Source organism: Desmodus rotundus, chromosome 6 (genome assembly GCF_022682495.2).
Source record: "Desmodus rotundus isolate HL8 chromosome 6, HLdesRot8A.1, whole genome shotgun sequence".
Classification (NCBI taxonomy): Eukaryota; Metazoa; Chordata; class Mammalia; order Chiroptera; family Phyllostomidae; genus Desmodus; species Desmodus rotundus.
This window is the reverse complement of record NC_071392.1, coordinates 108,327,187-108,352,448: the sequence shown is the minus strand read 5'-3', so window position 1 is coordinate 108,352,448 and position 25,262 is coordinate 108,327,187. Positions and strand designations below refer to the sequence as shown.

The following is a 25,262-nucleotide window of genomic DNA, read 5'->3' as shown; positions in this document are numbered from 1 at the left end:
AGGAAGTTGTTCCCAAAATAAGTGATGTGAACTCTTTGTCCTCTGCCCCTCATTCTCACCCCTGCTGCCCAAACCTTTCCCAGATGACCCAGCATCGTACATTTTATGAGTCAGTACATTCAGCAAACTGACCTGTTGCATCCTCATTTGTACCAGGCACTGGAGCTCTGCTCAGAGCAGAGTGTGGGGTTCCTGCCATGGGAAGACAGAGGTATCTCAGAATATAAAAGGATCACACACAAGGTATAAAAAGGAACATGGAATAGGATAGAGCCATTCATGCTGCTAAGAAGGTTACAAAAAGCTCCAGAGAAGGCCACCAAGCTCCCCAAAGAGCAGGGTTCCTATTCAGACCAGGCAGATTGAATTCATTCCAGAATAAATAGCCAAATTCTCAATGTTACTGGTGCACTTAGGGCCACACCACACTGCCCTGTGACAGGGAGGCAGGGAGCCCACTGAGCACTGCCCAAGCCAGGGCAAGCCGTTCCCCAACCCTGTGCCTCAGTTTCCTCCTCTGCAGAAGCCCCAGGGAGCAGGCTGGACTAGATGGACTATCTTTAGCTCCAAAACCTCAGTCCATCCTGTGTTAGATCCAAACATGTGATCAAATATTCATGATGGTTCTCCAAAAATAAGAAGAAAGCATAAAATTTAAAGTAGATGCAGTTATTTTAATTTTTGGCAAAAGAACCTAGAGACCAAAGGGAGGAGGCCAAAGAACCCACAGGGACATCGAGTCTTCTATCTCTGACCCATCACTCTTCCTGAGTATCCAAGTAGGGACACCCAGATTGCTTCCTCTTGCCCCTCATACTCTGAGACTTAGCTCTCTGAAGAACACTGCTTAATATCCCTGAGCACCTACCCTGTGCCCAGAATTGTGCTAGACCCTTCACATGGACACGGTCTCATTTCATCTTAATGACACTGTAAAGACAGCGTTATTATACCACTTTTACAAGTGAGAAAACAGACTCAGAGAAGGTAAGTCATTTGCCTAAGGCCACACAGCAAAAGCCAGAGGAGAATCCAGATTCTACATTTAATGTTCCTTCCACTCTGCACGTAGTTGGCTTTGATAGTAGGTATCAGGGTAGGGGAGGCAAAGTAAGAAATGGGTCAATAGTAAGAGATATGTTCTCAAAATTTATTATCTCAAAGCTTCCATGGTAGATGCATCTCCTGCTAAAATATAGCATGCAACCTCTTTGAATGTTTAATTTATTTAAAAAGAAGGGAAGTGGTTATTGCCTTGTTTTCTCTCAGTTGCTTCCCACAGCTGGGTTTTGTTCTCTTCCTTTCTTTAAATTTGTTCAAGAAAATGCCCCTCCCTACCCCCTCTCCCAATATAAGCACTGACAATGGAAGTTCCTGGATCCTGTGCTCGTGGGAAAAGGTATGCCAAGCATCACACTTACATTCCAGTTTGTTAAAGCAGCCATTCAAGAGACAAGGCATTGGGCCTCAGTTCAGGTGTTCTGAGAAGCAGGCATCAAGGTGGACTGTGACAAGCTAGAGATTGATGGAGTGATGCACCTGTGAAGGATAAACGGGAGAGAGAATGGGAGTGGGCTGGGGAGAACCTTTGGACTGCAATGCAGGTCTGACACCCATGAAGAGAGAGAAGGAGGGAAGGAAGATTGGGTGGGAGGAGACACATGCTTCATCTCAGTTCTGAGAAATCTTGGTGAGGCTGATGGGGACCCTCAGAGTGAAGAGTCCTGCCCTGGACAGGAATGACTGGGCTCTAGGACCCCCTCGGTATTCATCACTGGCTGTGAACAGCCTGGGGAGAAGGCCTCAGTGACCTCAGATTTGTAGCCACTGGAGTCTGTCAGGTCACTATACTTCTTCCAGCAGGTCCTTTCATGAAGGGATATCTGGGGAGCGTGCTCCCACAACTGCCCTGCAGAATTGTCTTCTTCAAAAGCTTTCACAATCTTAGCAGATTGGTGCACTTCATGTGGAGACCTGACTACTTGAGAAAATGGTTGTGTTCTTCAGGGTCTCTTCCAAGGGGCACTGGAAGTGATGCCAATGTCTGAGTGAAATAAGGAAAGCTAGGGTGTCTTCTGAGGTCATGCCTGTCTCTCATTTTAGTGCAAGACAGTATTGAGAGAATGGTGGGAAGGAGGGTCTGTTACCCCTCATAACTGTGATCTTGGAAGGAGGGGGAGAGAGAGATAAAGGAAGGGTGAGAGAAAGAAAGGAGGGAGGGAGGGAGGGAAGGAAGGGAGAAAGAGGGAGAGAGAGAGGGAGGGATGGAGGGAAGAAGAATATCCACCAAAAGGATAGATTTGTGAAGACTCATCATCTTCCACAAAGCCCACATGAAAGATGTTCACTGTATTAATGGAATGAGCAAGCCACCTGCACATGTCATGCTTTAGCTTTGAGGTCTCACCATTGAGGCCCTTCACTCAGCAAGCAGATATGTGCACGTACTACGTGCCAGACACTATACAGAGTCATGGGGATGCTGAGATGCTGAGATACATTTTCCCAGTTCCTGCCTGCAAGAGATGAATAGTGGGAAGAGACTCGGGGTAATCAGAAATATGAGCAAACATTTACTTTTCTAAATGCTCTGACAGTGGGATACACAAGGCACTTGTTTGATTGCTATGGTTAGCATGTGTCTGTTGCAAGGAACATAAAACCCAACTCAAATTGGCTTAAATAGGATGGTTATTGCTTCCCATAAATGCTCTTATAACAAAGTTGTATTTCCCTCTCTTTCTGTGTTCAGAAAGGACATCTGCAACCTAAATATTTTACTTCATGAGGCCTCCATCTCCACACACCAACATCCCTACTTTTTCTACCTTGATGATCGTCTTCCCAAGGTGCAAGAGGCAACTGATTAACAAAGTGGGGTCCTCCCCTGTGTCTTCATCCCACCCTAACCAATTCTGTACTTTAGAGTTCGTTATTGCCAATGAATGCCCCTCCTTCTGGTACTAAGTTCTCTATTATTTGAGATGCCTTGGATTACAAATAATAAAAAATTTTTAACTCCAAGTGACTTTTACTACAAAGATGCTGTATTGGTGAATAATGAAGGTCTTGATATAGGGAAGTGCTGGTTTGATCCAGCGGCTCAGCCATGTCAACACTTCCATCTCTCTGTTTGCCGTAGTGTCGGCTTCACCCTAAGGCGGGTTTCGCTCATGGTCACAAGATGGTTCCAACAACTACCAAAGATCTATGTTTCCTTGGACCACATCAAGGGAGTGGGGAAGGAAATTACTACTAGAAGCTCTCTGAGAAGAATGAGGAAGTGTAGTTCCAGAAACTCCTAGAAAACATCTCTTCTCATTACGTTGGTCCAAATGGGACCATGACCAATCACAGTGGCCAGGAAATGGGGCTTTACTAATTAAAATCATGCCAGACCGTGTACAAGGGTACAATTTTCTTCCCACAGTGCACACGGATTTGAAGAAGAGAGGTGTTGATAACCAAATTAAAATTGGGGTTTTTGTAAAAATGGAGATGGAGATTGGGGAGATAACCACAATTTCCACTGCAATGATGATAACAACAATGACAGCAAATGTTCACTGAACCCTTCTGTGCACGAGGGCTATCTAAAAGCTGGTGACCACTAGCCTGGACATACCTCTGCTCCATGCTCAACACAGCCCCCAGGGAATCCAGCCAGGAAAGCCTGAGCCAAGCTCTTCTGCAAGGCTCCAGCTGAAATAGAACCCCAGCCAAGCACTGTTCATCTCTTCCTACCTCTTCCCCCTTCTATGTCCACCCTTATCTCACTGTTTTGTTTGCTTAAAGCGTGAGGCAGACATAATTACTGAATTCAGGAAAGATCCTGAAAGAACCCCAAAGGTCTTTAACTCAACCAGAAATCATTTGTTCTAATGAGCCCAACTCATCACTTCCTGACCTCTGAGCTCAATTAATTTTACACAAGGAAAGTGCCAGGTGCCTCTGACTGCTGCTGTTAAAAATGCTCCCATTAAAAAGTCTGTCACCCCCCTGGGTAGGGACCCGACTGGAAACTGGCTATAAGGACTCAATCACCTGGCACCAAAGGCAGGAAAGCTGGGTTTTTCTGAAGCAACTGGAAAAAAACAAGGAAATCAGGTCCCACCTGAGCCAAAGTGGCCTCCTGGGCTCAGATTGCTCTCGTGCCACTAGAGTTTTCAAAGAAGCCACAGGGCAACTGGGATCTGCCTGGGACTCACACTCCCCACCCCCACCTCTGCCTCCCCTCCCTTGGCTGACTCCTCTGCACGCTTCAGTACTCACACCTTGGTTCTCTTGTCTCTTCCTTCAACCTTACAGATTGTGTAAACTGCCTTTGATCTTCATCACACCCAGAACCCCTTTTCTCCCCACCATGCATTTAATCCACATTAGCAAAATGGCTCAATTGCTTGCCTATGGTCCATAAAGATCATGGGTACCTTAAGAGTAGGAAGAGAGTCTATTTTATTTTCAGCTAATCCTGAAACTCTTAGGACAGTGTATGGCACACATTTGAGGCTCAGTAATTATGGTGAAAGGAAGGGAAGGAAAGACAAGGCTAGGTAGACAGCCAGCCAAAGGAAGACTGTGTTGTTGATAGTCTTATAGTTTTGATAGTTTTTATAGTTCTGTGAGCCTCATCATAGAGTCTTCTTGACTTGAACCTGTCCAGCCTTGCGAACCTTGGTGGTGATGATGTGTCGTCTCCGCCTGCCTTCTCCGGCCCCAGAATGGGGGGCTCAAGGGAGTGGCTGGCAGAAGAAGACGGAAAGGGATGTTGCAATATCAAAATTTGACTGGGAAAACCAGATGTGCTCCTCTTGCAGGAATGGAGCACAGGTGTGGGAGCTGCCTGTCATCCCCCACTGTGAGTGAGTTCTTTCTCTCTACCTTTCCCTACAGGGTGAGGACTCAGGGACAAAAATATTTCATGCCAAATTCAGTTGGAGAAACACTGGCTTAAACAGAAGTAAAGGAAATTCTTTAATGGAGAATTTTGTAGAAATTTAATATGTTGTGAGAAATGAGTCTGTGAGTGAGATAGGAATAGAGAACTCAATTTTCCCCCAAATTAGCAACCAATAGAATTTTTTTTTTCAGGGCGATTCAGTTTATTTAATCACCATTCTATAGAACAGTGTTTCTCAGACCATTGTGGTGTAGAACAAGTTTGTTTTTTTTAATTCCAATCTGTAGTGGACCAATACATGACTTTACTCTGCATGACTGGTACCGAGCCCATGCTGCATGCCATTCGCCACATGTTTGACAATATCTGGACTAATTATACCCTGTTCAAGGAGATGGCCCATTGAACAGTGGGATGTTGGAGCACCGTTTACATTCTTACTCTAAATTTCTGCATTTACCTTATTGCAGATCATTAAGAAAAAGTCCATAAAGCAGGGCTGTCATTAAATTCCTCCTGGATAAAATTCCTCTCTCAAAATCTCTTATTAAGTCAGATGCCAAATAGTAGCTCTCAAACTCTCTGTCTCTCAAACTCTCTCTCTCTCTCTCTAAGAAAAAAAAAAATACACAGCTGGAGAGTGACCTGGTAAACCACCATCACTCATTCCCCATATTAGGAGCTCCCTCTATAGCACCTAATCCAATGGCAAAAGCTTCTGGAGGAGGACACAGAAACATACTTCCTTTAGCCCATCAGTTGAGGAGTGAACACCAGGACCAGGGCTGTGAATTGCCAAGTGTCCAGGGTGGTCTGGTCCAGTGGGAGTCGACGGGTTTTTTTCTCCCAGGCTCTGCCTATGGAAACTCTGAGAGGGGAAGCTGTCAAACCAAAGAGGCTCTGCAGGTAGGACCCCGGAGGGCTCTGTGTGTGTTCTTATTCCTCAGGGCCCAGCACGGTCTCTGATGCTTAGGAGACGTTCAGCTGAGAAGGAGAGAAAAAGGACTAGGTACCAGGTAGAAAATATTTCAGAGTCAAGAAAGGACTTCTGGGCCACAGAAATACGCATAGGTTAAAAGATGGAAGCCAGAGAAATGGAGATATTGTGCTGACTAGATGATCCAGAATATAGGGAACTGGTGTTTGGTGGAGAAGAGTTTGCCTGGTCCTCTTGCTGTATTCAAGAGGGGTAGGAATTCTAGTGGAGCTAACTGTTAGCCTCGCCAGCCATGATTAGGGAGGAGGAAAACTCATCAGTATCTCGGTCCTTCCTATTAATTTCCAGGCTTGCAATTAATTGATTTTTCCTCATTGAATCCCCATAGTAATAAGTAGCTTGTATATAAATATGACAGGTATGCTGGGTGGATAAGAGTATGCCATGGGATGTAATGACATTATTAATGATCTTGTCATCCATAAAATTCAATATTTTTTTAAATAAAGCTTTAAGCTTAGCCTGTGCATGTGTCTGAGACCATATCCTGCCTTAGGAAAGTTGCTGATCCTAAGATTTATTTCCCCTCTTTGTATGGCAACTTCAGCTTCTTTTGAAGTTTGCCTCTTTGGATAGTACTTAAATAATTAAAGTAGCTATTTTTTTAACCTACTTTATATAGAGAAAGTTTGATTTACATCATTAAATTAGGAAATTATTTAATAGGACCTCACTAAGTAGAGAGAGGATAGATGATAGATAGATAGATAGATAGATAGATAGATAGATAGATAGATAGACAGGCAGGCAGGCAGACAGGCGGATTCTGGATTCTGTAATCAAAAGTGTGTACGCCATGAAATCCAGATGAACACAAAGCCCCACTGCGATGCTCTGCAGTTTCCAGGTGCTGACCTCCCACTAACTTCAAAGGGAATCAAGGAGGAAGCAAGCGCAATGCCTTGAGAATGTACCCCAGGCCCTTGCTACCTGGTGAGAAGCAAGTTGCAATGTCCATGTGGTTTATTTCTGCTAAAGGACCTGATGCAAAAGTTCATCTGCCTTCATGGGCAACCCTCAGAGCTGGTTCTGACAGTAAAGTAGAGTCATGGCTACACCCAAGACCACTTCTGAGTGTCCGCCCTAGCACTTAGGAGCTGTGGAGTGCTGGGCAAGTCACCTAACCCTCTCTGAGCCTCTGTCTCCTTACTTATACAATAGAGATAGTAAGTTGAACATCTAGAGCTATTTTGAAGAGTAAGAGTAAAGTTTTAAAGTACCCAGAGCATCATGGATGTCCAATAAGTGATATTTATTAACACTGTTGGTATTATGCATGACCAGGGGTGCATGGGGACACGTATGGAATCCACAAAGGTCTTTCCCCTCTACCCACCTGTTCATGAAATCCAACCTGTTCATGTCTTTGGGTGAGGTAAAAAAAAAGAAAATCACCATTCTTGATACTAATATCTTTTTCTCCTGGGAAAGGAATCAAAATACTGTTTCAGCCTCATTAAAATCAAACTCATTGATGAGTTAATCCCTATTAAAAATTTTTTCTTATTTTAATTGTTTTCTCCCTTTTAGTTATTGGCCAAAAAAGCAACATATTGATAACTAAATCATAAGGTCCATGAAAAAGAGACCTAGTCTTGAATGATTCTATTTCCAACCTGCTGTACGGCAGTTGCTCAATTAATATTTGTTATAGAAATAAACCTTAAAATATTTTTTACAAGATGAAGTAACAGTTTTAAAAATCACTCATTATCCTACCACTTTAAAAGAACTTCCCATTTTTGATAGAATGTTTTTCTTCTTATGTTTATAGACATGGGTATTCAATTAACTTTTCTCAGCATATAATCTTAGCTTATATGTGATATAGACATTGTTTCCAGCATGTTGTTATCATAAATATGTGAGTAACTCTGTTAATTAGCCACTGGATCTGCCTGGTGTATATGCTGATGGACACAAAACAACGCACTTTAACACAAATATACACAGGAATGTGTATGTTAAAGCTCTAACTCCACAACCTAACCGAGGACATTATTCTCCATGCAGAGGCAAATTTTTAAAAATGCAATATACTTTCAAGAGAAGAAAGGAGAAAAGAACAGAGTTTTAGGAATCATCAATAAACTAAAAGTTTAGATTTTGGTATTATTTAAAGGTCTGATCACCATTTTTGCAGGCAAAAATATAGGATTCTAAAGGTAAAATGTATTTGTCTAAGATCACAGATCTAGGAATCTTCTGATCCCTGAGCCTAATTGCCTGGTGGACTCTTAGCAGGCTCTCTCACTGATATCAATAAACAAAAACGGTCTTGAGGAAAAAATCATTTAATTTCATGTTCATACAGATTGTAATAATGAACCAGAAACTTTATTTTTTTTATGTTGTCCATAATAAAATACACAGATTGAGACACCACTTTCTGCATTGGGAACTATTTCCATGAGGCTTCTAGCATTCTCCCATTTAACATGAGAAAAACTGAGGCTCAGACTCATTTGCCCAATGTCACGTAACTGAAGAGGAACAGAGCCAAAATCCAGACTTAGTCTGACTCCCAAGCCTGTATTCTTTGTCCTACCCTGCACTGTGTCCTTAGACTCCTCTACTTTTATTTTCAAATCTAATTAGATTTTCCATGTCTTAGATACGCAAAACAAAACTATCTCAAGTGGAAATGTGGGACAAGAACGCAAGGTGACTTGTCTGGGCTACACCAAACAATTTGGAGGGGGTGGGGGGAGAACTTTAGGCTTTATTATTTAAGGAGCCAAAGTCGTATATCCTAAAGTCACAAGTAGAACATTTTAGCATTCCGTCCCTTAACTTCCATGACAAATGCATAAGTCAGAAAAACATTGTTAGCAGGAAAACATGCCCTGCTTTTGGTTATGAAAATGTAGCTGCTCCTAATCCAAATATAATATATCAATTTCACCTCCATCTAAGATTCTTGTCTTAGTTTGGGTTGATACAATGAATTACCATAAACTAAGTGGCTTAAACAGCAAGCATGTATTCCTCACAGTTCTGGGAGTTGGAAGTCCAAGATCAGGGTGCCAGCCTGGTCAGGCTCTTGGTAAGGGCCCTCTTTCTGGTTTATAGACAGTCATCTTCTTGTTGTGTCTTCACACAGTGGAAAGAGAGGTCAGCAGCTCTTTAGCCTCTTTTCACAATGGCACTAATCCCATTCTAAGCTCCATGCTTATGATCTAAGTTACCTCCCAAAGACCCCACTTCCACACACCATCACACTGGGCTTAGGGTTTCAACACACCGACTTTAAGGGGACACAAACGTTCAGTCCATAGCAGTCCTCGTGTGCCCTGGCATCGACTCTCATGGGAACGCCGAGATGAGTACATGAGAGAGTCTTGTTCTATTTCCATGTTTGTGTTCAGGTTCATGGTCTCCTGAAGAGATGGGCACTGTCAGTCTATTTGTTTTTCACCTTAATTTCTTCTGTACTTCTTCCCAGAAAGAAAGGGTTCAGTCCTTCAACCACTGCTTCCCAAAGACATGGAACCTGAAATGCATTCGACTGAAACTCCGTGACTATCGATAGCAGATGTTAACAGGCATTCCCCAGGAGCTGGTGCAGGTTTGAATCCCTATCAGGAGCAGGCAATTTACCATCATCAAAACTGCCAAGTTCAAGGGGTCAGGGAGATACAAGACGAACAGGGACTCCCCACCGCTCACCCTGCCCCAGAAAAGTGTTGCCCTCCCCACCCGACAACTCCAGCCCTCAGCTGGGGCTCCAGATCCTTTACAAACAGCCACTTGTCCTCTCCAACACACGCGAGTTTCTGTTCGGACCCACAGTACACTTGACAGCTTAAGGAAGGTTACTAAGATTAATTCTTCTACTGCAAGACAATTCTCCCATCCACACGTCCACATAAGCTCCAAATTGACCTCGTGGTTTGCAAGGAAGGTGAGCTGAGTTTCAGAGTCTAATAATGACTAAAGCAGGCATGAGCAGGAGGTCTTGTGGCCGCAAGAGGTGTGAGGATCTTCAGCTTATTTTGGAGTCCTCAAAGGACATGCACTGGGGCTCTCCAAGGTCGGGATTAGAATTCACATGGAGCCATGAACATCCTTTCATATATTGAAATGGAGCCTTTGAAATTGAGCCAAAGACCCATATATCTTTGTATCTCCAGGGGTTTGAATACCTTAGTTTCCCAAGACAGATGCTTTTGAAAGGTGCTCTCTCAAGCCTACAATCATCTTGCTTGACTCTCTAGGCATACTCTGGAATTAGGGCTGATACTGGTTCGCTCTCACAGCCCTGTGCTGCCACGCTCCACCCCCTAGACCCCTGAGAGCTTGGGGACTGTTGGAGCAGGCCCAGGGGGTTGGAAGTGCAGCTGATTAGGCCCCTCTGCAGAATCCTGGATCTTAGGAGAACAGTGAGACCCAGATGTCCTTGGAAGCTGCCTCCGGCAACACACTCAGCTACCATTCAAAGAATTCTGCAGTTCTGGGTGGAGGTTTGTGTGGAACTCCTGAGACTTTTTAGCTTGATGACAACACCTGAAACCATACCTCTCCCATCTTTCTAGGTGTTTCTTTTCAGGCAAATGGGTAAATGAGGGCACATTAAGGTTTATTAAGTAAGAGACAGAAATGATTGCAAATGTTTACTGCTCCTCCCAGGCCTACAAACAGTTCCCCTCAATCCTTCTTTCCAAAGCAATAAAACCTGGAGGGAGGTAAGCCCTGGGCCTGGAGGCGGGGGTGGGTCTGCCTGTAGCCTGAAGCTAAAACCTGGATGAAGCCATGGCAGCCCCTCTCCTGCTTAGGAGACCAGAAAGCCTAAGCCCCTCAATTTGTATGTAAAAACGAGACAAGGGGAGATGTCAGGGAAGCTGGAGGCAGCACAGGGACTCAGGAGGAGCCTTTGGAGGCTCTGCAGCCAGATCCCTTGATTTTACAAGAAGGTAGTTTACAGCACAGGGCAAGAGATGATAGGCAATGAGTCAGAATGCCAGGTCCCAATGCAGGCTGTGCCCTTTACCAGGCAGGTGGCCCTGAGCTAGTGACATGATCTCTCTCAGCCTCGGTTTCCTCATCAATCATGAGGACAATGAGATATCTGGATGGCTGCAGGACACAATCAATGTAAAGCAAGCAACACTGTGCGAGAAACCACAACATGTCATTATTTAAAATGTGAGTTGAGCACACATCCCAAAGCACTGGGAGCATGAAGTCACGTGTGGTTAACAACAGTGGTCATACAGATCACCCCCTGTGTGTTTGTCTTGGGGACAGGTCTGCCATCTCAGAAAACCCAGAGGAAGCCCACAGGGATGTCATGGGGGTGCTGAGGAGAGAGGCTGGCAAGCTCTCTGGGAGTTGGCGTCTGAGGGATCCGCGTGTCATGGACCCCCAGCTTCCTTCTCCGGCTGCTCCCAGCACCAGGTGGCCCTGCTGTGGCCCAGCAAGCATCTTGAGCCCAGAGTCAGCAGACCCTAGGCCTCTGCCTAGAAGGGACACGGAGTGACTTATAGCCCAGTGGCAGGACAAACAGCACAAGCCGCACTTCAGCGAGAAAAACATAAGAACCCACACCTAGGTCCAAATCATACCCGCACAAACAGAAAACAAGACCTGGGGTTGATGCTGAACATCCAAGAGTTAGGGCTCCTGGTCGCCATGATTTCTTTTATGATCCTCTACTAAACTAGGTTTTGTTTGTCTGTTTGTTTAACCTCCCACCAGTTAAATTTCCATTTGTGGGCCACATTAACAGACCACACTCCATTTAAAACATTCAGGGTGCTCTATAGTAGGTCAGTGATACGCTTTATTTCGGAAGGCTTGGGTGGGTATGCACTCTACCCAACGGAACGGCAAAGCTAAAATCAGAACTCAAAAATGGTGTAGAAAGACTGCCAATGAGCACTAAGATCAATTGAAATGCAGATAAGCCTAAATTATTACTATAAGCTGAATTACAAAACTATATGCCAATGTCAAAATTATTTTTGCAAAAGTCAATATCTAAAGTAAATAACAGCAACAATATAATTCTATACCAATATTTTTATGTAGAATTGTTGAACAAATGGGAGGATGATAAAGAAGAAAGTATTGATAAATCTATGCAAAAATCCTTAATCAAACAGGAAGAGTTAAATTTAAAACAGGGTATATAAATTTTAAAAATAAATAAAGAATGCAAAGGCATTAAGAGTCAGCAAAAGGCAATAGAGCAAGGAAAAAATAAGAACATATAAAAATAAATTCTAAGTCAAGATGATAGAAGAATAAATTTAACAGTTATAATTTTATGTATAAGTGTGTCTTTAAAACATACAAAAACACAGATTCTGTAACTTAATCAGAGTCAGAATTTAAACAAAAAGACAACAAAATTGTTTTTAAAAATGGATTACCAGTTTAAAATTTAAAAAGAAAACCATAGTCATAATATTACTATCTGACAAAATACTAGCTGGGACAGAGAAGGGTGCTTTCTAGTAACAGTTCAACACACAAGGAGAAAAAAAAAAGACACAAGGAAAAATGATCACAAAGGTGACCGTGCTCATCTCCCCTTTTTTAAATTACATGTGAGTTATATTTTCTTATTTTGGTTTATCTGCATTTTCTCTATTGTCTTCAATATACATAAAGAGAATAAAGAGAAAAAGAATTATAACTCCTTCTCTTTACTAACCTCCCCCCCTCCTAAAGAAGCTAATACAGGTCAGTGTCTCCTCTTCTAGAAGCTTCCTCTCTCAGTACAAACCCCACTCCTGTATGGACCAGCTGAGGTGCCCTCCTCAGGGACGTGCTAAGCCAGCTCCTACTAGCCACAGAACAGGACATGTGGTCGTCTTCCCAACTGCTTGTGCAGCAACGCCGCCCAGGTGGGAGTACTTACACCATGGAAACCAGCAAATGCTCCAAATCAAGGTTGCCCCCAGCCCCCAACATAGAGCCGGTTGCTAAACATTTATCAACACACCAGTGTTTATGTCCCCAGAAGTCTGTGCCTGTCCCTCTGTATGGTTTTTGTTATCTTGTGCTATAATGCTCTACTTGCTTTTCTCCACCACTGATGTGTGAACACCTGAGCAGTATGGCATTTCCTCATGTACCTCTAACAGAACCACAGTACCGAGCATAGAGTGGACAGAAGGAAGGAGAGGAGGAAGAAAGAAGGAAAGGAAAAAAGGAAAAGTGGGAGGAGGGGAGGGAGGAGAGAAGTAAGAAGAGGAGGAGAGAAAGAAAGAATATCTGCTTTCTTTCTTCAAATATAATAAAAGTGCCTAATTCTCCCGAGATATCAACTGCAACCCATTCTTTGGAGCATGAAATTCTCCAACTATCACCAAGAGGAAGATTTAGGCACTTGTGATTCCTAAGAAGCAAAAGCTTTTGAAACGCAGCCACTAACCTCTGGAACTTCCAGCCAGACTGGGTCAGCAAGGTAGAATGAGGCTATTACTGAAAAGACGTCTCTTAATCCCAGTTAGGGTGGCCAATCCCCGTTTTGCTTAGAACACTTCCTGAGAATGAACCATTCGGCATCTGCTTCCTCATTCAGCACGCGGGAGCTCTCCCTTCTCCACTTCACTGAGCACCAGGTATTGAGAAAGAACTCCATACACATAAAAGACTTGGAAAGTTTACCTAATTGGCTCCTACTCCTTTTCCAAGGTACTGTAATCTCTGCAAGAACTATTTTGCTGTCATAACCTAATAGGTGTCTCTTCAGTAATGACTTATCCAGGTAAAGTTCTCCTTATGTGAATATAACCTAATCTATCATTAATGTAAACCCCCTTCTCCAGGACTATGTACACCCAGGCCAGAAGAGGCTCAGAGGCCAAGGAACTTGTTAAACAAAACAAAACAGAAAACAGTAGCTAACCCAACCGGTTTAGCCGGTTTTTCTGATGCAGACTGGATACATCCACTGAGCTGTTATTTCCATTGTGCTGGTCCAGTTCCTTCAGGTTGTGTGTGCCAGTATGTGTGAGTGGCCACTCCTGCTCAGAGGAGAGAAGGAAATGAAAACCACTAATTATTGAGTAGCCTCTGGATTCATTCACTAGTTCAACAAATATTGATTGAACAGGGTGCCAGGCACGGGCCCAGCCCCTGAGGACACAGCTGAATGAGACAGACTTTTGGCATGTGCAGTTGGTTGGAGGACTGGGCCCCACAGAAAGGAGTAAAAAGCAAATAAACAATGTAATTACAGATTGTAACATGCTCCAATAAGGCACGAAACAAAGCTCTGTGGTACATTACAAAGGGGAGGGAGGGGTGTACTTTGGAGCAATTTCTCTGAGGAGGTGACACTTCAGCTAATGCATAAACTAAAGGATGGTAAGAAATTGGTTGTGCAAAGGGCCAGGAGAGAAGCATTCTAAGCAAAAAAAACTAAAAAGAGCAGGAATAAGGGTCTTAAGATGAAAAAGAACTCAGCACATTCAAAGAGCATAAAGGAGGTCTGCGTGGCTACAGCGGGGGAGAAAAATTAGGGTGGGAAATAAAGAGGAAAGCAGAGAGGTGCCAAGCACACAGAGCACATTAAAAGATTTAGTTTTTAATGTAAGTGCAAAGAAGAGCAAGTGATGCGTTTGAAGCTGCAGAGAGACAAACTGCCTTCAGTGAGAGTTTCCCTCTGAGTTTTGTATGATGAGCAGGTGGAGGGGGCTGGGATGAAAACAGAGAGGTGAGCTGAACGGCTGTGTGGACTTCCTTTCAGCAGATTTGGGACTCAGAGGCAGGAGGGTTGAATGCATGTCCACTAAATCCAACATCAAGTTGTCAAGACACAGATCTGCTAGCCCAGAGGAAACAGTTGGTATCTCCATGCCTTTCTTATACTTCTGGCTGTGAAATTTTGGACACATTATATCACCTCTTAGAATTTCAGTGTCTTCATTTGTAAAAGCAGTTTAGCTGAACCTCCCAGAGCATCCAGTAAGTTGTTATACTCCTTGGTTTCTTGGAAAGGAAAATGACTCATCTGCTGGAAATAGACCAGTAACTCCAGGCAATTCTCTGGGCCCAGCTGCAGCCAAGCTTGGGTGGAGCCTGACAGGGCGGAGCCAGGGTGGAGACCCAGAGAGGTCTGGGTACCTGATTATGCAGTGCAAAATCCCAGGTCCCACGCTGCAGACCTGCAGCTCTGGAATGTGGCTTGGGTGGGGCCTTCTGGTGATGGAAATGGCAGAGAGAAACCCTGGAGGCCCTGAAAGAAATAATGCAGATAAATATTTAAATAATTGTAGGGTGGAGAAACATTGCTAAGTTGGAAAGCAAAGGCAGAAAGCATAAAGACAAAGATGGATAGACTGTACTTCAAGAAAAATCTGAGATTATCCTACCAGTCAAAAATAAAATCATGAGTAAACCAACAAAAAATGGGCAAAACACATGAACAGGCATTTCAAAAAGGAGCATGAGTAGTCAACAAAGCTTTGGTCAGATGTTAAACAGTACTGAGGGTCAGAAAAACACAAATAAAGACATCTATGCCCTATAATTTTATACACATTCAACTCACCAAAATTGAAAGTTTGTAATACTAAGTTTTGAAGTGGATTTAGGTCTATGGAGTCTTTTACACACTTCCAGTGGACTGTAACATGTTGTTACCACTTTGGAAAATAATTCAATAGTATGTTCCAATAATAAATATTTATATATTCTATGATCCAACAATTAAACTCAGGTGTACTTATATATGCATATCAGAATGCACAGCCAAGAATATTCAGAACTAGACTGTTCACAAGATTGAAAACCTAGAAAATACTCAAATACCCATCAATGAGGAAGTGAATCAGAAAAAGTAGTATATTTATACAATGGAATCAGGTACAGGACTTAAAATGAATGAGCATAATGATATAACATGCAACCATGTGGATACATTCTATCAAAATGATATTAAATGAAAAAAGTACCAAAAGATTACAAAGTCATTTTGGAGACTGAAAAAGTTTTATATTTTGGAATGGGAGGTAGTCACACTGGTGTTTACATAAGTAAAAAATTTTCTCCACTAAAAATTCATTGAACTGTATACTTAATACTTTGTGTACTTTATTGTATACATATTATAAAATAATAATAATTGTCTTAGAAAGGATTATGTACCCATTTTATAAATGCACAAACTGCAAAATTTTAAAAACTCAACTTTTAGTACTACAACTGTACTTTTATTTAACAAAACTAAACAAAAAAAGATTTCAGGATGATGGTGGCACCTGAATCCAATTATGAAGAAACATCAGACAAACCCAAGTTGTTGGGCATTCTACAAAATAACTTGAACTCTTCATAAATATCAAAATTTAAAAAACACCATGAAAAGCAAAGAAACTGTCCTAGATTAAAGACAACTAAAAAAGCATGACCACTAACATAGTAAGTGACATAGAATTAAATCCTTGGCTGGGAAAAACTGAATAGCTAGAATATATTTTATTAGCCAATTGATGGAGCATGAATATGAACTGTGGTTTAGATAATATCATTGTTTCAATATTAAATGTTATTTATCTGTTTTCTAAATGTTTAAAGTGTACATGTATTGCTCTTATAGTAAGAAAAAACTGAGTGACACAAAAATAGAGAAACAAGAAAACAATGACAAAAATCAATAACGAGCTCAAATTCAATGGACCTCAAAGGGTTTCTGGAAAATGTTTCACTACACAGATAAATATGTAGCTTCCACTTATCGACTGCCCACTATAACTCAGGCACTTTAATGTGTCCTCCCTCCTTTTTCTGTTATCATCTTTATCATTCACACGGCAATAAAGTTAGATAGGGTTATTTCCTGTAATTGAGAAAACTAAGGTCTGTATAATTTGAGTAGCATGCCTAAAGTTACTCAGCTGTAAATCATCTGTCAGATATGAATTCATTATTCTTGATTAACACGAGGAACCTCCCAGATCCCTAGTCCAGCCAGAATTCTGCTGCTAACCTCAAGAACTTAGCACCTTATATTAAGTCATATGGAGTCATGAATGTCTGCCATCACTGTTACTGTGAAGTCACTCATACCACACATCCACCTCCTGCTAAGCTGAGGAAGGTAGATTTTGAAACGCCACAGCTTCACTTGACCAAGATAGTGCTGGTAGAAATGCAATTCTGGGATTCAGTGAGGTCCTAAGAAGCCTTCGAGCTTCCACCTGGACCTCTTGGAACACTCTTGGAGTCCCAGCACCCTGTTCTGGAAAAGTCCAAGAAACCCCCTGGAGAGGTCTACTTTAAGGGACCTGAGTCCTTCAGCTGACAGTGCGTGGTGAGCAATGAAGCCAGCACCTAGGCCTGTGAGTGTGCCATCTTGGAAGTGAGCCCTCCAGCCCCGGGGTGAGCCGGCTCAGCTGCCAGCGTGGCCCAGGGAGAAGCTGACCCACCAAGACCTCCCCCACTTACCTGTACCTGAGCAAACTACAGGATGGCTGCTTTATTTTAAGGCACTAAGTTTGGTGTCATTTGCTATGTAGCAACAAATGACTGGAATAGTGGGTGTTCTTTCTGAAGCGATGAAGAAAGAGAAGAAGAGAGGGTGGGAAAGAACAGCAAGAAGTATTTGCATAATAGAAGCCAGTCAGGGAAACACAAATAGCATATGATTTCACTCCTATGTGGAATCTAATGAACAAGGTGAACTAACAAGTAAAATAGTGACAGACTCGCAGATACAGAGAACAGACTGACAACTGTCAGAAGAAAGGGGGTGAGGGGGGCTAGGTGAAAAGGGATTAAGCAAAAGAAAAAAAAATGCTTATAGACAACAGTATGCTGATTACCAGAGAGAATGGGGGAGTGATGCAAGGAAACTGGACTTAGCTGGTGAACACACAGTACAATATAGAGAAAATGTGTCATAGGATTGTACCCCTGAAACTTATATATTTTTATGAACCGATGTCACCCCAATCAATTCAATTTTTTAAAAAAGTATTGGCAACTTCATTCCATGGAGAAAAAATGCACACATGAGTAAAATTCTCTTAGGGAGCAAGTGCACCCTGACTCCTGGACTGCTGTGGCGCCCCCGCCCCCGGCCCCGAGCAGAGAGGAGTGCAGTGTTGGCTCTGCAACCAGCTGTCTCCAAAGTGTAATCCTTGTCCTCAGCACGGTCAGAAAGGTACAAAGACTGCAGTTCCTGCTGCAATCCTACGCTTGTCCGGGCAACTGCAAGAGCAATGTCTACGACAGAGAGGCAGAAGTTTTACTTCCTCTCGTGTGTATTTATTTATCCTGTCAAAGGCATTTTCAACCTTGTCATTTTAACCCCAAGAAATTTTTCATCTATTTTGAAATTTCAATCACCATGTCACTGAATGGTGACGGTGATGTAGGGGCAGCCAAGCTCCTTTGAGCAGCATAAATCCCATGGCCTCTGCCACCAGGTAAGTTAGTCCTTGGTGACCTGCTGCCAAAAACATTCAACCGAAAGAAGCTGGACCCTGGCCATGACGTGACATTCCTGTGCAAGATGTTCATCTGAATGGTGGTCTCCTTCTTCCCCTTGAATTGTGACTAAATCCTAATAAAATAGCTTCTCCTTCCAGGGTCTCTAACTTTTGGAGTGGCAAAAGGAACCTAAGAGTCCATCTGGTCCAGACACCTGACTCTTCACTGAGAAATCAAAGTGTTCCAGGACACCTCACCTTGTACTCCAGATGGAATCATTCTGATTCCCATACCTCAAAGTTGCTGAGATCACTCATAATGCAAGCAAGACCCTTGTCACTCTGCTCTTCTTCAACCTGGTGTCATCGTACATTCTCCCATCCATGAGCCCAGCTCTCCCATTGACACGCACTAGGTCAGCAGATCTTGTATCTGAGTTCCATAAGCCAGCACTCATTTCACTTTTGGAATGTGCTGTTTTCGAGTGTAAATCTCCTCCTGTGGCTAAACAACTCCAGGACAATTTTCATAAGTCCTGAAGGTGTTGCACATGCATTTTTGTCACTAGCACTCTATTGTCACAAGGAGTTTAGCATTTGGGACAGAAAAGCATAGGAGGAAAGTCTTGGCCCCATCTGTTCTTCCCCCATCATCCATGCATCCATTCATCCATCTATCCATCCATCTGTCCATCCATCCATCCACCATTCAACCTCTCTTAATTCAAATGAGTTTATGGAGTAAGTGTAGAGATTTTGGAATCTAAAAGAATGAGAATTAAATTACAACTTAACCACTGTTTTAACTATATGAACTTAACAATTTATTTACCTTTCTGAGACTTAGTTCACATTTTTTATAAAATTGAGGTATGAATATATATACCTCGTAAGATTGTTGCATGAATTAAAAATCATGATGTATAATGTGCCTGCACTTAATAGATGATAGTTATTCTGTTATCCCCATAAATATCAACTCAATGGGTGTTTCTCGTATTGGGTGTTTCCTGGCTCTGTGCTGGGTGGTAAAGTCTCAGAGTTTCTCGAGTTGATCAACTGTCAAAATGGAATGAATTATTTATTCATTCTGAGCCTCAGTTTTCTATTCTGTAAAATAGGGTTGGTAACAACAACCAACAATTGGTAGCTATTGTGAAGAATAAGTCAAGTTGTCCCTCTAAAGTACTTACCACAGGGATCTGGGATACAGGTATCACTAAATAAGAGTTTGTGCTGGAGAAGGAGGAGGAGGAGGAGGGGACAAAGGCAAGGTCAATAATGATAACAAAGATAATGATGATGATGCTGTTCCCAAGAGAAATTCGTAGATGCCTCCACCTGGAAGTGAGTACAAATAAACCCTTTGCAAAGCCTTGAAAATTCACATGAAGCAGTCAGTCCAGCTCCTGTGGTCTGAGCAATGCCAAACACTCATGGAAAGCAGTCATCATGGAATCCATGATGACAGACCTGGTCCAAATTCCATGGAGAACAAAGTCCTATGAGGTTGAACAAGTCACTGATGGACCACCAACAGGGGATGCCCACCCTCTGTTTAATAGGTGATGACAAGACCTAGCCCTCTCTGAACACGAACCCACTCTGTGAAAAGGTAAGGACCTGACTTACGGTAACACAGCAAAACTGGATTAGATAATGTCTACGAAGCACTTTGGATTCCTTGGAGAATGGCCATCTATAAATAGCAGGTGGTAGTATTATTATTAATCTGGCAACCTCTCATTGAAGTTTACTGCTACTGAGGCCAATGGGACATTTACCTGGTTGTAGCCTAGGAATCAGGCTTTACAGCAGCAATCTATTATTTATTCACCATTAGATTAGTGGCCAAGAAAGAAATGCATCTCCTTAAGAGCAGTGGCATTTAATGTCTGTTAAAATATTATCTGTTTCTCCAGTCATAAAGACTTGGGTTCTAATACCACCTTCACCTCTGATTGGGTACATGATAATAATATGACTTATTCACTTTTCTGAGCCTCAGTTTCCTCATCTGTAAAAAAGAAATGATAGTTCTTACCTCAGGCAGGGGTCGTGAAGATAAAATGAGTTAACGAATGCTCAGTCCCAAGCCTATTGTCAGCCATGGGATAACTGGGGTGGCTTACACAGTCCACTTTAAATGTTTAGGGCTTGACATTTGTCACCCAAAGTTTCTAAGCTGTCTTATCTATACCACCCTTTTCCTTATCAACTCTGTGCTTTTGTAACCAAGGAAATGGACCTAGTTTTCAGGCCTATGAAAGAGAAGGGAGATATGTCAACAGAAATCCAAGAATACACACAGGTCCCTGTGCCTTACTCTTCTTTGAATAAAGTTGAATATCTCCTCCCTAATTCTCTGCCCAAGTATGAGTCCAACCAGTGAGGAATGACTGGAGCCAATGGCTGAATTTTCTACAGCCTGGAATCTAGCCAGCAGCTGCCTTTTCCACCTTCACCTTGCTTGCTAGCAATTGGAGGAGAAATTGACTCATATGCTTGAATTGACCAATGGGTGAGAGGCAGAAGCCACCATGAGAGGATGCCTGCCAGGGCTGCAGAAACCAAAAAGCTGCCCCAAATAAACACTGTTGGCCCATCCTCTGTTAGGAACAGTGGATCATTGCCTGTCACATGTGCCCTGGGGCTCAAGAGAACACAACTAAAGAAGAAGGAGGATGAGGAGGAGTAAGAGGAGAAAGACAAAGAGGAGGAAGAAAAGGAGGGAAAGAAGAAGAGAAGGATGAGGAGAAGGAGGGAAGAAGAAAAGAAAGGAAAGGAACAAAAAGAAAAATGGGGGGGGGCGGGAGGAAAAGGCTAGAAGACCACTGCATTAGTTTTCTATTGTTATTATAACAAATAACCTCAAACTGAGTGACTTAAAACAACACAAATTTAATGTCTTACAGTTCTATAGGTTAGAAGTCTAACACAGGTCCCACTCAGCTAAAATTAAGGATCCGTTGGGCTTTGTTCCATTCTGGAAGCCCTACAGGAGAATCCATTTCCTTTTCTTTTCCAGCTTCTAGAGGCCACCCACTTGGCTCATGGACTACTTCCTCTAACTTCAAAACCAGCAATGTCACATTTCTATAGCCCTTCTTCCATTGTCATATCTCTTTCTGATCACAGCCAAGAAAGCGTCTCTGTGTTGTAAGTGCTTACGTGATAATAAGGGGCTCACCTAGGTAATCCAAGGTAATTTTCCCATCTCAAAGTCATCTGGTCAGCAACCTCAATTGCATTTGCAATCTTAGTTCCCTGTGGCCATGTAAAGTAACATTTTCACAGGTTCCTGGGATTAGGACCACATCTTTAATCTGTGGGCCCCCCACACCCTCAAGGGCAAAGCTGCCTTCTTGCCTATTCATGACTACAGTGAATGGATGAGGGTCACAAGAAAATAAAGAGCCTACTGGTCTGGTTCTTCACACATTGTTTCATTTAGTCGTTACAGTTCTGATTATGTAAATTTAACCATGGGAAAACCAGAAATCAGAAAGTTGATGCTTTTCCTATTAAGAGTATTAAACGTGGCCCATCTGAGATGCATTCAAAAATTCCTCTCCCTTGGTTGGTGATGGGACATGCTCTGAGAAATGCCTGAACCCTAACAGTCATCACTGCTTCACTCTGCCCGTATTCATGAAAAACAGAACTAGTGGTTGGACCCAGTCGACCAGAGTATGTGGGGAAGTCAAGATGCTTTGTTGAAATTATTAGATTTGGGGTGAGGGGAGGATAGAATTCTTTACTTTCCATGTATAACAAAGAGCTGGCTTAGGTCAGAGAAAGGTGATCATTTCCACATGCTTAAACAACTCCCAATACTTTATAATATGTATAGTCAAGGAATTGGATGGTAAAAATATAGGTGGCTTACTGTCCATCAATCAATTAATCAACTTAATTAATTCTCAAGAGAAAATATTGAGTATCAACTACCCGACATTGTGCTACTCCTCCCAGAGCTCCGAGTCTAGGGGTGAGTAGTCATCCAACGATTCTTTAGTCATATGAAATAGCTAACACTTGACTCTCTCACCTCCAGAAATGGCATTTCATATAGTTCCACCTATAATTACACAATCAGCTATACTAAAATTATGATTCGAGCTATGCACACTCTAAAACAAGAGGGGAGATCACATTTAGAAAGAGGTAGACAAGCCCTGTTTCTGGAGCACAAGAAATGATAGAGATTAGCATGAGACACACCCAGAGAGGAGGGTAGAGAGGTCAGGCAGGGTCTTGAGGACCACGCTAAGACCTTTGGATTTAGTCCTGATGTAATGTGATCTGTTAGACAAAGTTTTCCCAACATTTTACTGTGAAATTTTTCATAAGAAAAGGTCTAAAGGGTTGCACGATGAATTCCTATATACCCACTACCTAGATTCTACGATTAACATTTTGCCATATTTGCTTTAAACTTATCCATCTGTCCATCCCTTGGCCCATTTATTTTTGCTGCATTTTATGGTAAATAACAGTCATCAGTACACTTTTACTCAAACACTACAGCATGCATGTCATTAATTAGAGTTCAATATTAGTATACAGTTTTTTAGGGAATATTCCCATAACATGAAGTCACAAATCTCACACATATTTTCCGAATAGCATAAAAAGATTTTTAACTAGAGGAGTAACTTGACCAGATATGCATTTCTTTAAGATTAGTTCAGCTGTGGAGTAGTTAGTGGCTGGGGATTACGAAGAGATGGGATTTGTGAGAGAAGTCATGGGGTGGGGTATGAAAATGGTTTCGTAAGGAAAGATGGTAAGGGACTCAAGTGGTGAGCACAGGCCAGAAAGCAGAGGATGGATTTAAGAGCTGGCTTAGATGTAAAATGGACAGAACTTGGAGATGGAGTTGACTTGGGACAATGAGGGACAGGCAGGGTCAGACTGGCTTCCAGATCTCTGGGTGAAGAGCGCCATATTTTCTGAGACAAGCCAGACTTTGATAATGGGATTGCGGGAGAGTCGTGAGTGCAGGTCCGGACATGGAGTTTCAGACGCTGACTTTAGTTAGTTAGAAAACAGCGCAATACGTGGAGCTACCTTGTCCTTCCCAGTCAAAAACCCTTCTCTAGATTCCACTACTGGCTAGTGTTTCCACGGGGACCTGCCCACTGGGGTCCAGAATCCAGAGTTCTGAGCCACTCTCAATTACTTTGCAACCATCTGGAGCCTCTCCTTTCCACCTTTCAAATAAGCACCTTCCTCTACTTCTGAAAGGGCTGGGAGTTGACAAGACCCAGTCTGGCAATTCTCTGTTCCTCTTAGAGAAGGGATACCATCAACCTAAGGGAACTTAGTAGAGGCCAGGGCTTACACGCTGGGCAGCCTGGCTCAAGTGTTCTCAGATATCAGGTCCCGGAATGTTAAGTTCACTCTTCTCTCACCCAGAGTCTCCCAAGGGAAACTCCAGTTACTCAACTCTCACACTCCTGCCCTTTAGTTTAATCCTAATGTCAAATAAGTGCCTAAAGGGGAAAACCTCTTGGCTACTGGGTCCTTTTGACTCCTTCCTTTGCCCTTGGGGATTCTGAGCTTTCACAGGCAACCCAGGGGAAACTGGCAGATTGTCACAGGGGAAGTGCCTTTGCCCATCTCTGGCTCGGAGCTCCTTGAAGACATTGATTGCTCATCACCACCCCCCACAGATGGGCAGGAAGGAAATGATGGAGGAGTAAGGGCATCCCACGCATCAGATGCTTGTTCTATTCCAAGCACCAGGAGGAGCACAAGGGTCCAAAAGACGGATTAGACCCAGACCTTACCTAGCTGAGGAGACAAGAATGGGGGATAAACAATGAAACCACAATTCAGCATCATAACAGCGTGTCAAATGCTGACATACAATGAACACCTACAACATTAGAGACAGGGTTCCCGGGGCAGGTGACATGTGCAATGGGTTTTGACAGAGGACCGGATGGACCTTAGGTAAAGGAGGAATCGCATCTGTAAAGGTAACCAGGCTTTCAGCGTGGCGCCTGACCTTTCCTCGGAAGCCAGCCTTTTCTAAGTTTGCTCCAGTCTAACTTCTGTGAGCAAGCACAGTGTCTCCCCATACACCTCATACAACAGAATAAAACAGACTCTCCAAAGGCGATACATAAAGGGGTGTTCCAATAGTAAACATTGTCTTGCCCCATCTCCTATTTCCTCTTCTCATTCTCTTTGAGATGAGCGATAACACAATGAAGCAGAAAGACAGACGGTGGGTTCAAATCCCAGCTCTGCCTTTTAATGTCTGTGTGACGTTGGGCAAATGCAGCCTTTCAAAGGAGATTAATGATCCCTGTTTCACGTGGCTGTTGCAAGCATGAAATGAGTAATATATGCTCAAGGCAGATGATAATAATAATAACAGATCATCTTTATTGGGTTTTTCCACAATGGGGATGTGCCAAGAACTTGATATGATTTTTTTCATTTACTCCTCACAATGTTCTGATGCAGTAGATGCTATCACTTAATTTATATTACCCGGGAGGAAACTGAGGCATGGAGATGAGCTAGCTCAGTAGAAACAGTGTTGCAGCGCAGGCAGGCTGATGCCAGAAACAAATGTCTAACAATTACGTTACAGGCCCTTCACACCCTCGGACACTCTGAATCTCTTGTGGTTCTTGGACCCTTCTGAAAATCAATTGCTCTGTCAGAAAAATGTTCAGACATCATAGATACAAGTTCAGAGGTTCCCAGAGTCCCCAAAGTTCACAAGTTATAAATCTTCTGGGACAGCACACCCCCAGCCCACACTGTGCAGAACTCACTGACAGCCTCCATGTGAGTAAGACGGGAGAGAAAGAACCAGAAGAGTGGCCCAGGGAAGGTGCTTACAACTTGCCCAGACTAGTGGAAGCTGGAGTCTGCCCGGGGGAGGAAGACAGGTGGGAGCACCCTGTCGCAGGAGAAGGAGGAGTCAGGGAAGGATGGGCTGGCCCCCAGCCAGAGG

General features: G+C 42.9%; 1 long non-coding RNA gene across 4 annotated transcripts in view; it reads right to left on the bottom strand.

Moving 5' to 3' along the window:
* LOC123479680 (uncharacterized) overlaps positions 1-25,262 on the bottom strand; it is a 36,846-nt gene that overhangs the window by 9,876 nt on the left and 1,708 nt on the right. For 3 of the 4 annotated variants that reach the window (XR_006655373.3, XR_006655374.3, XR_008427193.2), the window contains exons 2-4: positions 14,976-15,087; positions 1,422-1,539; positions 133-192 (exon numbers count right to left, since the gene is read on the bottom strand). This is a non-coding gene — a long non-coding RNA (uncharacterized lncRNA). Of the gene's footprint in view, positions 1-132; positions 193-1,421; positions 1,540-13,278; positions 14,901-14,975; positions 15,088-25,262 lie in introns of those variants that run through there. The other variant, XR_006655375.2, reaches the window with a different exon arrangement.